This window comes from Camellia sinensis, chromosome 10, assembly GCF_055761805.1.
Source record: "Camellia sinensis isolate YWXY chromosome 10, ASM5576180v1, whole genome shotgun sequence".
Taxonomy (NCBI): domain Eukaryota; kingdom Viridiplantae; phylum Streptophyta; class Magnoliopsida; order Ericales; family Theaceae; genus Camellia; species Camellia sinensis.
The window spans coordinates 170,256,795-170,265,068 of NC_138970.1; the positions used below are offsets into that span (position 1 = coordinate 170,256,795).

General features: G+C 34.8%; 1 non-coding gene and 1 pseudogene across 1 annotated transcript; both read left to right on the top strand.

Annotated features, from left to right (window-relative positions):
- Nucleotides 1-663: 663 nt before the first annotated feature.
- Nucleotides 664-7,026, top strand: LOC114259483 (uncharacterized). The gene is made up of 10 exons (XR_014341514.1): nt 664-667; nt 1,266-1,370; nt 2,356-2,420; nt 2,900-3,393; nt 3,476-3,563; nt 3,665-3,776; nt 4,044-4,627; nt 4,715-5,197; nt 5,307-5,347; nt 6,579-7,026. It is a non-coding gene; the product is annotated as an uncharacterized LOC114259483 (transcript).
- On the top strand, nt 4,496-4,988 carry LOC145800858 (protein ELF4-LIKE 4 pseudogene; annotated as a pseudogene).
- Nucleotides 7,027-8,274: the final 1,248 nt, after the last annotated feature.

Genomic DNA, 8,274 nt, shown 5'->3' on the forward strand with positions numbered 1-8,274 from the left:
AAAATTTAGAATGACACAAAGTGTATAAGTTTTCACAAATCACATAAGTGATGTCACAGAAATGCGAAAGTGAATACAAAAATACGTAAGTTTATTCCAAAAAACTTATAACAACACAATATGCATAAATTTTAACAAATAACGTAAATGATCTTACAAAAATGCGTAAGTTTTTACAAAAATACGTAAGTATGTTTCTAAAAATTTAGAACAACACAAAATGCGTAACTTTTCATAAATGACGTAAATGATTTCACAAAAATGAGTAGGTGAAGACAAAAGCTCGTAAGTTTGTTCCAAAAAATTTAGAACAATACAAATATGCATAAATCTTCACAAATCACGTAAGTGATTTCATAGAAATACGTAATTGAACACAAAACTACGTAAGTTTATTCTCAAAAATTTAAAACAACACAAAATGCGTAAGTTTTCACAAATCACATACGTGATTTCATAGAAATGAAAAATTGAACACATAAACGCATAAGTTTGTTCCAAAAATTTTAGAACAATAGAAATATGCATACGTTTTCAGAAAATCACATAAGTGATTTCATAAAAATGCGTAAATTTTTACAAAACCGAGTAAGTTTGTTCCCAAAAATTTAGAACAATACAAAATGTGTAAATTTTCACAAATAAATAAGTGATTTTGCAAAAATGCGTAAGTGAATACAAAAACATGTAAGTTGGTTCCTAAAAAATTAAAACAATATGAAATGTGTAAGTTTCTACAAATCACGTTAATGATTTCATAAAAATGTCACTACAGGAAAAATGGGATTTAGCAGCGTTTATTTCATGGCGTTTTTATAAACGTCACTTTTTCTAATATTTAGCGACGCTTTATAAACGTCGCATTTTGATTTAATTAAAACGGTACCGTTTATTAATAGAAGTCGTTTTTGAACGCCTTCAAATGTGTCTTACCATGTTATCCCACTCCCACTCTCTCCACAACTCTGAGAATCAGAACCTCTCTTTTTCTTCAAACCTTCATTATTGATCCCTCAAATGTCTCACTCACTCGCTCTCTCTCTCTCTCTCTCTCTCTCTCTCTCTCTAAACCCTTCGGTCTCAGAGATTGCGATTCATCATTCTTCAGCTCGGTGAGCAACACCGTCTGCAATCTCAGTTTCGTATCCTCTCTCTCTCTCTCTCTCTCTCTCTGTTTCAAGCTCTTCCTTCCGTCTATTCTTCTCCTAGGGTTTGGATCAACTCTCCTCTTGCCTGACTATGTTGTGAGATCTGAGTTCGAACAGTAAAGGAAGCCCTAGATTGTTGTGTTTTGGGGTTCTTCTTGTTCCTTGAAGGCAATGCCGCTACAGTTATTGAGACTAGGACATCTCTTTTTCCCCCTCAAGAAGGTAAGATTTGAAGTTTGAAGCACCAATGTCTTCATGTTACGAAATTTCTTATTCAATAACATATGTTTCAGATCTGAGATTTCTCATTCAAAAATATGTTTGAGATTTGAAATTTCTTATTCAAAAACATATGTTTCAGATCTGAGATTTATCATTCAAAAATATATGTTTAAGATTCGAAATTTCTCATTCAAAAATATTTGTTTGAGATTTGAATTTTTTCATTCGAAACAATATCCTGTAGATATGAGATTATCTTTCAAAAAAATACATGTTTCAGATCTAAGAGTTTTTATTATTCGTTTGAGATATGAAGACTCGCTGGGATTTTTTTTTGGGTATAGCCTTCTTCCTGCTTAGGCTTTTGATTGTTGATTTTTGAGGGAATCTGATTACTCGAGCTTTTGCGTATATGAATGACATCCTTGATGAGGTCTGCTGTTATGTTCTGCATTTTAGTTATTATTATTATTATTATTATTATTATTATTATTATTATTATTGTTATCAATTCATGCTATATTCTAAAGTTTTCCATTTATATTCTGTTTTACATTTGACGAATTGATTCAGCACTCTTTTGTATCACTGACTGAAGCTTTATTGTTGACAAATATTTCAATTTAGATTGAGAACTAACCCATAATAATGCTTTGTATCAGACAAATGTTGGGGTAAGAGGATAAAAAGAAGCTATAAGCATTCTCTACCCCTGCTCTTTGGGCTAACTGATGTTTCCATAAGCTTGAGATTAATACAACATCAATCACCACCCCGAGGGTGGTGACTTGGTGGCAAGGTGCCTACTCCCAAGTGGTTTGGTGGAGAGGAGGTCATGAGTTTAGTTTAAGTCTCACAGGCGTCAATTGGGGGCACGAGACTCATGCCCATTAATACTGTTGTATGCAGATGGTTGCTTAATAGTTACTGTCAAGATTTAGCTTTGCTATTCTTACTGATTCTTGAGACTTGTTTGGTTTTTTAGCTCCTCTCAAGCGCATAAGCAGTTGGTCTTTTGATGAGAAACTCTTCTTACAGTCACTTTTCAAGGTAGTATAACCATAGCCGAGTTGCTTCTTTCAAAACTCAAAATCTTATACCATTTATGCATGTTGTTTTTTGGATAATTTTGTTAATTTACTCTCCATTTGTTATGACAAAAAATGTTTTCTAGAAAATACTTTTCACATTTTTTGGTGTTTTGAACAACAGAAAATGAAAGTCAATGAAAAATGCATTTATTTGGACAGAATGTTTTCTAATTTTGAAAGGTGAAAGACCTTTTGTGGACTACAATCTTACCAACACCATCCTACTACCCCACTTCCACCATCCCACCACCACCACCAACATTAATACATCACTAGCACATTAGTTTCAAGATCGCAACCAAAACATAAAAAAACGCTTTCTACTTTAAAAAAAAATATTGAAAATATTTTCTGTTAAAACAAACGAAGCATTAGATGATTCCTGAATATGTAGCTTTTAGGTATCTCAGAGATTACTGACCAGAAAGATTCTTGCAGGTTTTGGTCTCAGTTTCCGAAACCAGTTCCATCATTCTCTACATCAGGGATGTCGAGAGGCTCCTCCAATCCCAAAGACTCTACAAATTGTTCGACAGAGTGCTAAAGAAACTATCAGGATCAGTTGTAATACTTGGCTCTCGGATGTTGGACCCAGATGAAGATTGTGAGGAAGTGGATGACAGAATAGCTCTTCTGTTTCCTTATAACATTGAGATCAAGCCACCCGAAGACGAGATTCATCTTGTAAGGTGGAAAGACCAACTGGAAGAGGACACAAAGCTTATCCAGTTTCAGGATAACAAAAATCACATTGCCGAAGTACTTGCTGCAAATGATCTTGAGTGTGATGATCTTGGTTCAATCTGCAATGCAGACGCAATGGTTCTCGGTAATTACATAGAAGAGATTGTGGTATCCGCGATATCTGATCATTTGATGAATAACAATGACCCAATGTACCGAAATGGGAAGCTTGTTATATAGTCTAAGAGGTAGACAACTCGTTCTTTTTTTCTTTTTCTCTTTTGTTTTAATCAAATTTCATGTAGTTATTCTTGCTTGTGATGTGAACAGTTTGTCCCATGGGTTGAGTATCTTCCAGGAGGGAAGAACGGGTAGGAAAGATTCCCTAAAACTAGAGACAAATGCTGAATCTTCCAAGGTTTGTTCTACATCTTAACAATCTGACGAGAGTAGTGGAATTGATTTTTATCATTTTTAATAGGGTTTAACTAACTGTGCTTCATTTGTCTATCGATTTAGGACTCCGAGGGGGGAGAGATAATTGGGTCAAAGCCTGATGCAAACAAAAGCGAGACAGAAATCGGTTCCTTCAGCAAAGAAAGATGGTGAGAATTCACCGCCATCAAAGCCGGTAAGCCCATCTCTGATAAATTTATTTGAAAAGGGAGATGGTGAGAAGTAACAAAAAAATGAACCGACAGATAAATGTTTGTTGCAGTTGGACACTAATGCTCTTCCGCACTATCTTCTGAAAGTTTTAAGTATATTATCAGTTGATAATTGATATAATCTCTCCTAATATTGCACTTTCTTGCACTTTCAAGGATTTGCTAAGTACATGAAGAAAGAATATAACTTCCTAACAACATGTGTGTCTATGCATCATGGTTTCCTATAGGAAGTTCCTCCCGACAACGAATTTGAGAAACGCATAAGGCCAGAGGTTATTCCTGCAAACGAGATTGGAGTAACATTTGCAGATATCGGTGCCTTGGATGAGATTAAAGAATCACTTCAAGAGCTGGTCATGCTCCCTCTTCGAAGAGCAGACCTCTTCAATGGCGGACTTCTTAAGCCTTGTAGGGGTATATTGCTTTTTGGACCTCCGGATACTGGGAAAACAATGCTGGCAAAGGCCATTGCCAATGAGGCCGGAGCAAGCTTCATCAACGTCTCGATGTCGACCATCACTTCAAAATGGTTTGGAGAAGATGAAAAGAATGTCTGAGCTTTGTTCACAAATTCGTTTACTGAGATGGAAACACAAAAAACAAAAACAAAAAGATGGAAACATAAATCAAACATAGAGATTAAGTTTACTGAGATTTGTGTTTTCTGGTGAACAGAATTATGGTTGGTCTCCCATCCGTGGAGAGCAGGGAAATGATCCTGAGGACGCTTTTGGGAAAGGAAAAAGTAGAAAATCTAGACTTCAAGGAGCTTGCAGCCATGACAGAAGGATATAGCGGAAGCGATCTTAAGGTTTGTACTGTTTTAATGGAATTATTGAGTTTGATTTCTACAGTAAACGCTGTGTCTAAATGTTCACCTTGACTCTATTGAAAACAGAATTTGTGCATCACAGCAGCGTATCGACCTGTTAGGTCAAAACAGGATGTTAATCAATGAGATAAATCAGAACCATGAGTCAAAGGTCCCAGACAACCTCAGCAGGAATGTGGGTCTGATCAGAGAGCTCAACAACAACATCAGGAGGGTGGTTGACCTCTATGCTGATCTTTCAAGTTCTTTCACTAAATCCATGGAAGCTTCCTCTGAAGGGGATTCAAGTGGTCTGAAATCAGATGGCAAAGCTGGTCACAAGAGGAATAGGCCTGGGTGAACAAACAAACAAACCTCAGATCAATTCTCTTCTCAATTCTTTTGCATTTGTGGGTATAACAAGTAATTTACAGTGATTTTCAGGTAGTTGAACAGGGCTTTTAACCATTTTCAGGTAGTTGATTCTTGATGTGACGATTTCAGGCAAACCCAGATCTTGTTCCATCCTTATTGACTTTGGCGATGAATGATGCTATGACTTATGATAAGGTGCGAAAGAGTTTTACTTGTTGACAGTTTGAGATGAAAGTAGAAATTTATATTATTCCTAAACATTACATATCAAGAAAGCTCATATGATTCTAATTGAGTTTTGCAGGCCACAAAATCTGGTGGCCCAAATGGATCTGTACGATTCAGGTACTTCTAACATATAGCATTACCACGCATAAGTATGTAGTATTAAAGAATAAAGTAAAAGAATGAAATTCTGCATTCTATCAAAAATTAGGATTGGTATTTCATGTACAGTGAAGATTTTCACCAAACCAAAGATGATTCATCTATTATGTTTTGTTCCGGCTTATTTTTTAGGGATTTTAATGCCAATTCACAAAATGACCCTATTATTTCAGTGTCAATGATAAGCAGATGTATTAAATGTGGTAAAAAAAGGTTATGGAATATGAAAATTATGTTAAATTGTCAAAATTGTATTGAGGTTTTGAGAAACACACAACTTTCTTCAGTTACCACTCACTATTAGGTTCTAATTTAGAAAGGGTGCTCTTACCAAGTTGCAAGTGTGTGTTATTTGCAGCATAAGTGTGATTCTCAACTAAATTGTTCATTCCCTAATAATAAGCATGATTCTTCTTTTTCCTGATTATAAGAGGCATGAATATACGAAGCATCAAGTGAATATGGGGGGACAAACTGAAGAGCATTGACTACTTATTTGTACCCCTGAGCATTATAATAGATGATTAATTTTATTAAGTTCGATAATCAGACTTCAGAACTGCAGTTCTCTTCTTAGTTTTTTTTTTTTTTTTTCCTTCTGTTTTTTGTTTTCCCATCTTCTTAGGGACTTTCATGGTGATTACTTGTTATCATTGGGCATCTAACGTGTCATGCATTAGTTATATTTCCTTATTTATGTTGATTGCATCGTTATCAACTTCATGTTTATTTATCCAACTTGGTGGCCTTGTTTGTCAATGATCTTTTGGGTTAACTTATATGTGATGTGGCTTTATCAATATATATTCACTTGTGCAAAGATCAAATTTATGGTGCAATAGATGTTGTTCCCTCCATTCCCTGTTCACAGTCCCTTTAGGATTCCAACTGTTTAGAGAGGCAGGCATTTAACGCGTTCATGCTCAAGTGGGAAGCATGAGCATCCAAAACTTGGGAAAATTTTCTGTGGTGGATTTCAGAGCTACTCTTTCAAAATGATAGTTTAGAAAAGTAACAAAATTTTGTACACTTCACTTTTAAAGTGAAGAACTATCGTGTGACATTCCAATATAAGAAAATGGACAAAAAGGACTTGGGACAAAAGGGGTATCATTTTTCTGTCATCTGTTTCTAAATCAGTTTTTAAAATGCTGCTTGTTTATTTGCATTGCTGGGTGCTGGTGTTCAGGTTTCTGAAGATGTTGAGGAACAAAGGAAAGAAAGTAGTTTGTCGGCCACTGATAATTTGGTAAATGAAGAAAATGCACAGCTGAAAGATGATGAAACCGAGGCACCTGATGGCACTATGGTGGGTGATGATCTGCAGAATCATAATGTTTCAAATGCTGGCAATGATACAGTTGGCAAATATTTTTGTTATGACTTGCCAGTTTCTGAAGAAACTGGGGTTTGGATACCTGTCTCTGTTCCACCGATGTCAGGGAGCGAACATGAAGAATGGAATAGGGGTTTTTCCTTCGGTGGGGGCTACTTCGCTGATGGGGACATGGGATGGAATCAGTTTGTTGGAGAAGAGAAAGAGATGACTATGTGGGATGTGGTTCTTGATATGCTACTTGTGGCCCGAGGGAAAGTGACTGCTCTTGCTTCAGGTGCTATAAACTCTTTACTTATGTAAAAAATGGCTTTAGAAACTTTTGTATTGAATAGTTGCTATCATATTTTGTAGATGTAGTTAATGTTCTAACAAGCTAAGGTTTGTAAGGTAACCGAAAGGACGGTTCTTGCATGTTGATTGATTCTTCATAGTTTTCTACTATACTTGATGGGTCTTCAAAAAGGAAAAAGAAAATATTGATTGCTTGAATACAATGTTGGTGCATCAGATTTCTTCTTTTTCTTCTTCTCCTATTATTATTTATTTATAATTTTTTTTTTGAACTTTATACCAAATGTGTTATGTGATGGATAGATGAGAGTGTAATCATGTTACTAATCGGTATAATAACGTGTCAAGAGCCTCATTATTTTATTTTTAATTTTGCTTTCAAACTTAGTTTATTTATTATTTTAATAAACATCAATTATTAGTTCTTAATAATTATTTATGACAGGTTTTTTTTCAACCATATAAAATTAGCACAACGTTAAAAATAAAAATAAAGGCTATGGCGGCGTTTTTGAACGTCACTATATCCCCACTCCAACGGTTAGATTTTTAAAATGTATAAATGTCTTTAACGGCGTTTTCAAAACGTCGCTAAATGTCATAGTGACGTCACAGTACAATTAGGTAGGACTTTTGGCAAATATAACGACGTTTTTCAAACGCCATAAAGCTATAGCGACGGCCGCGTCGTCGGCGTTTGGTACTAAACGTCACAAAAACAATTAGCGACGTTTTTAGTACTTATAGCGGCGTTTTTGAAACGCCGCTAAAAGTCGATTTTCCAGCAGTGTGTGCAAGTGAACACAAAAAGACATAAGTTTATTTCAAAAAATTTAGAACAATACAAATATGGGTAAGTTTTTCACAAATCACATAAGTGATTTCATAAAAATGCTTAAATTTATTCCAAAAAATTTAAAACAATACAAAATGCGTAAGTTTTCACAAATCACGTAAATGAGTTCGTTATCAAAAAATTAGAACAACACAAATATGCGTAAATTTTCACAAATCACGTAAGTAATTTCACAAAAATATATAAGTGAACAAAAAAAAAAAACGTAAGTTTGTTCCTAAAAATTTTGAACAACACAAAATGTGTAAATTTTCACCAATAAGGTAAGTGATTTCACAAAAATACTTAAGTAAACACAAAACGCATAAGTTTGTTCCAAAAAATTTAGAACAACACAAATATGCATAAGTTTTTACAAATCATGTATGTGATTTCACAAGAATGCATAAATTTTTGTTT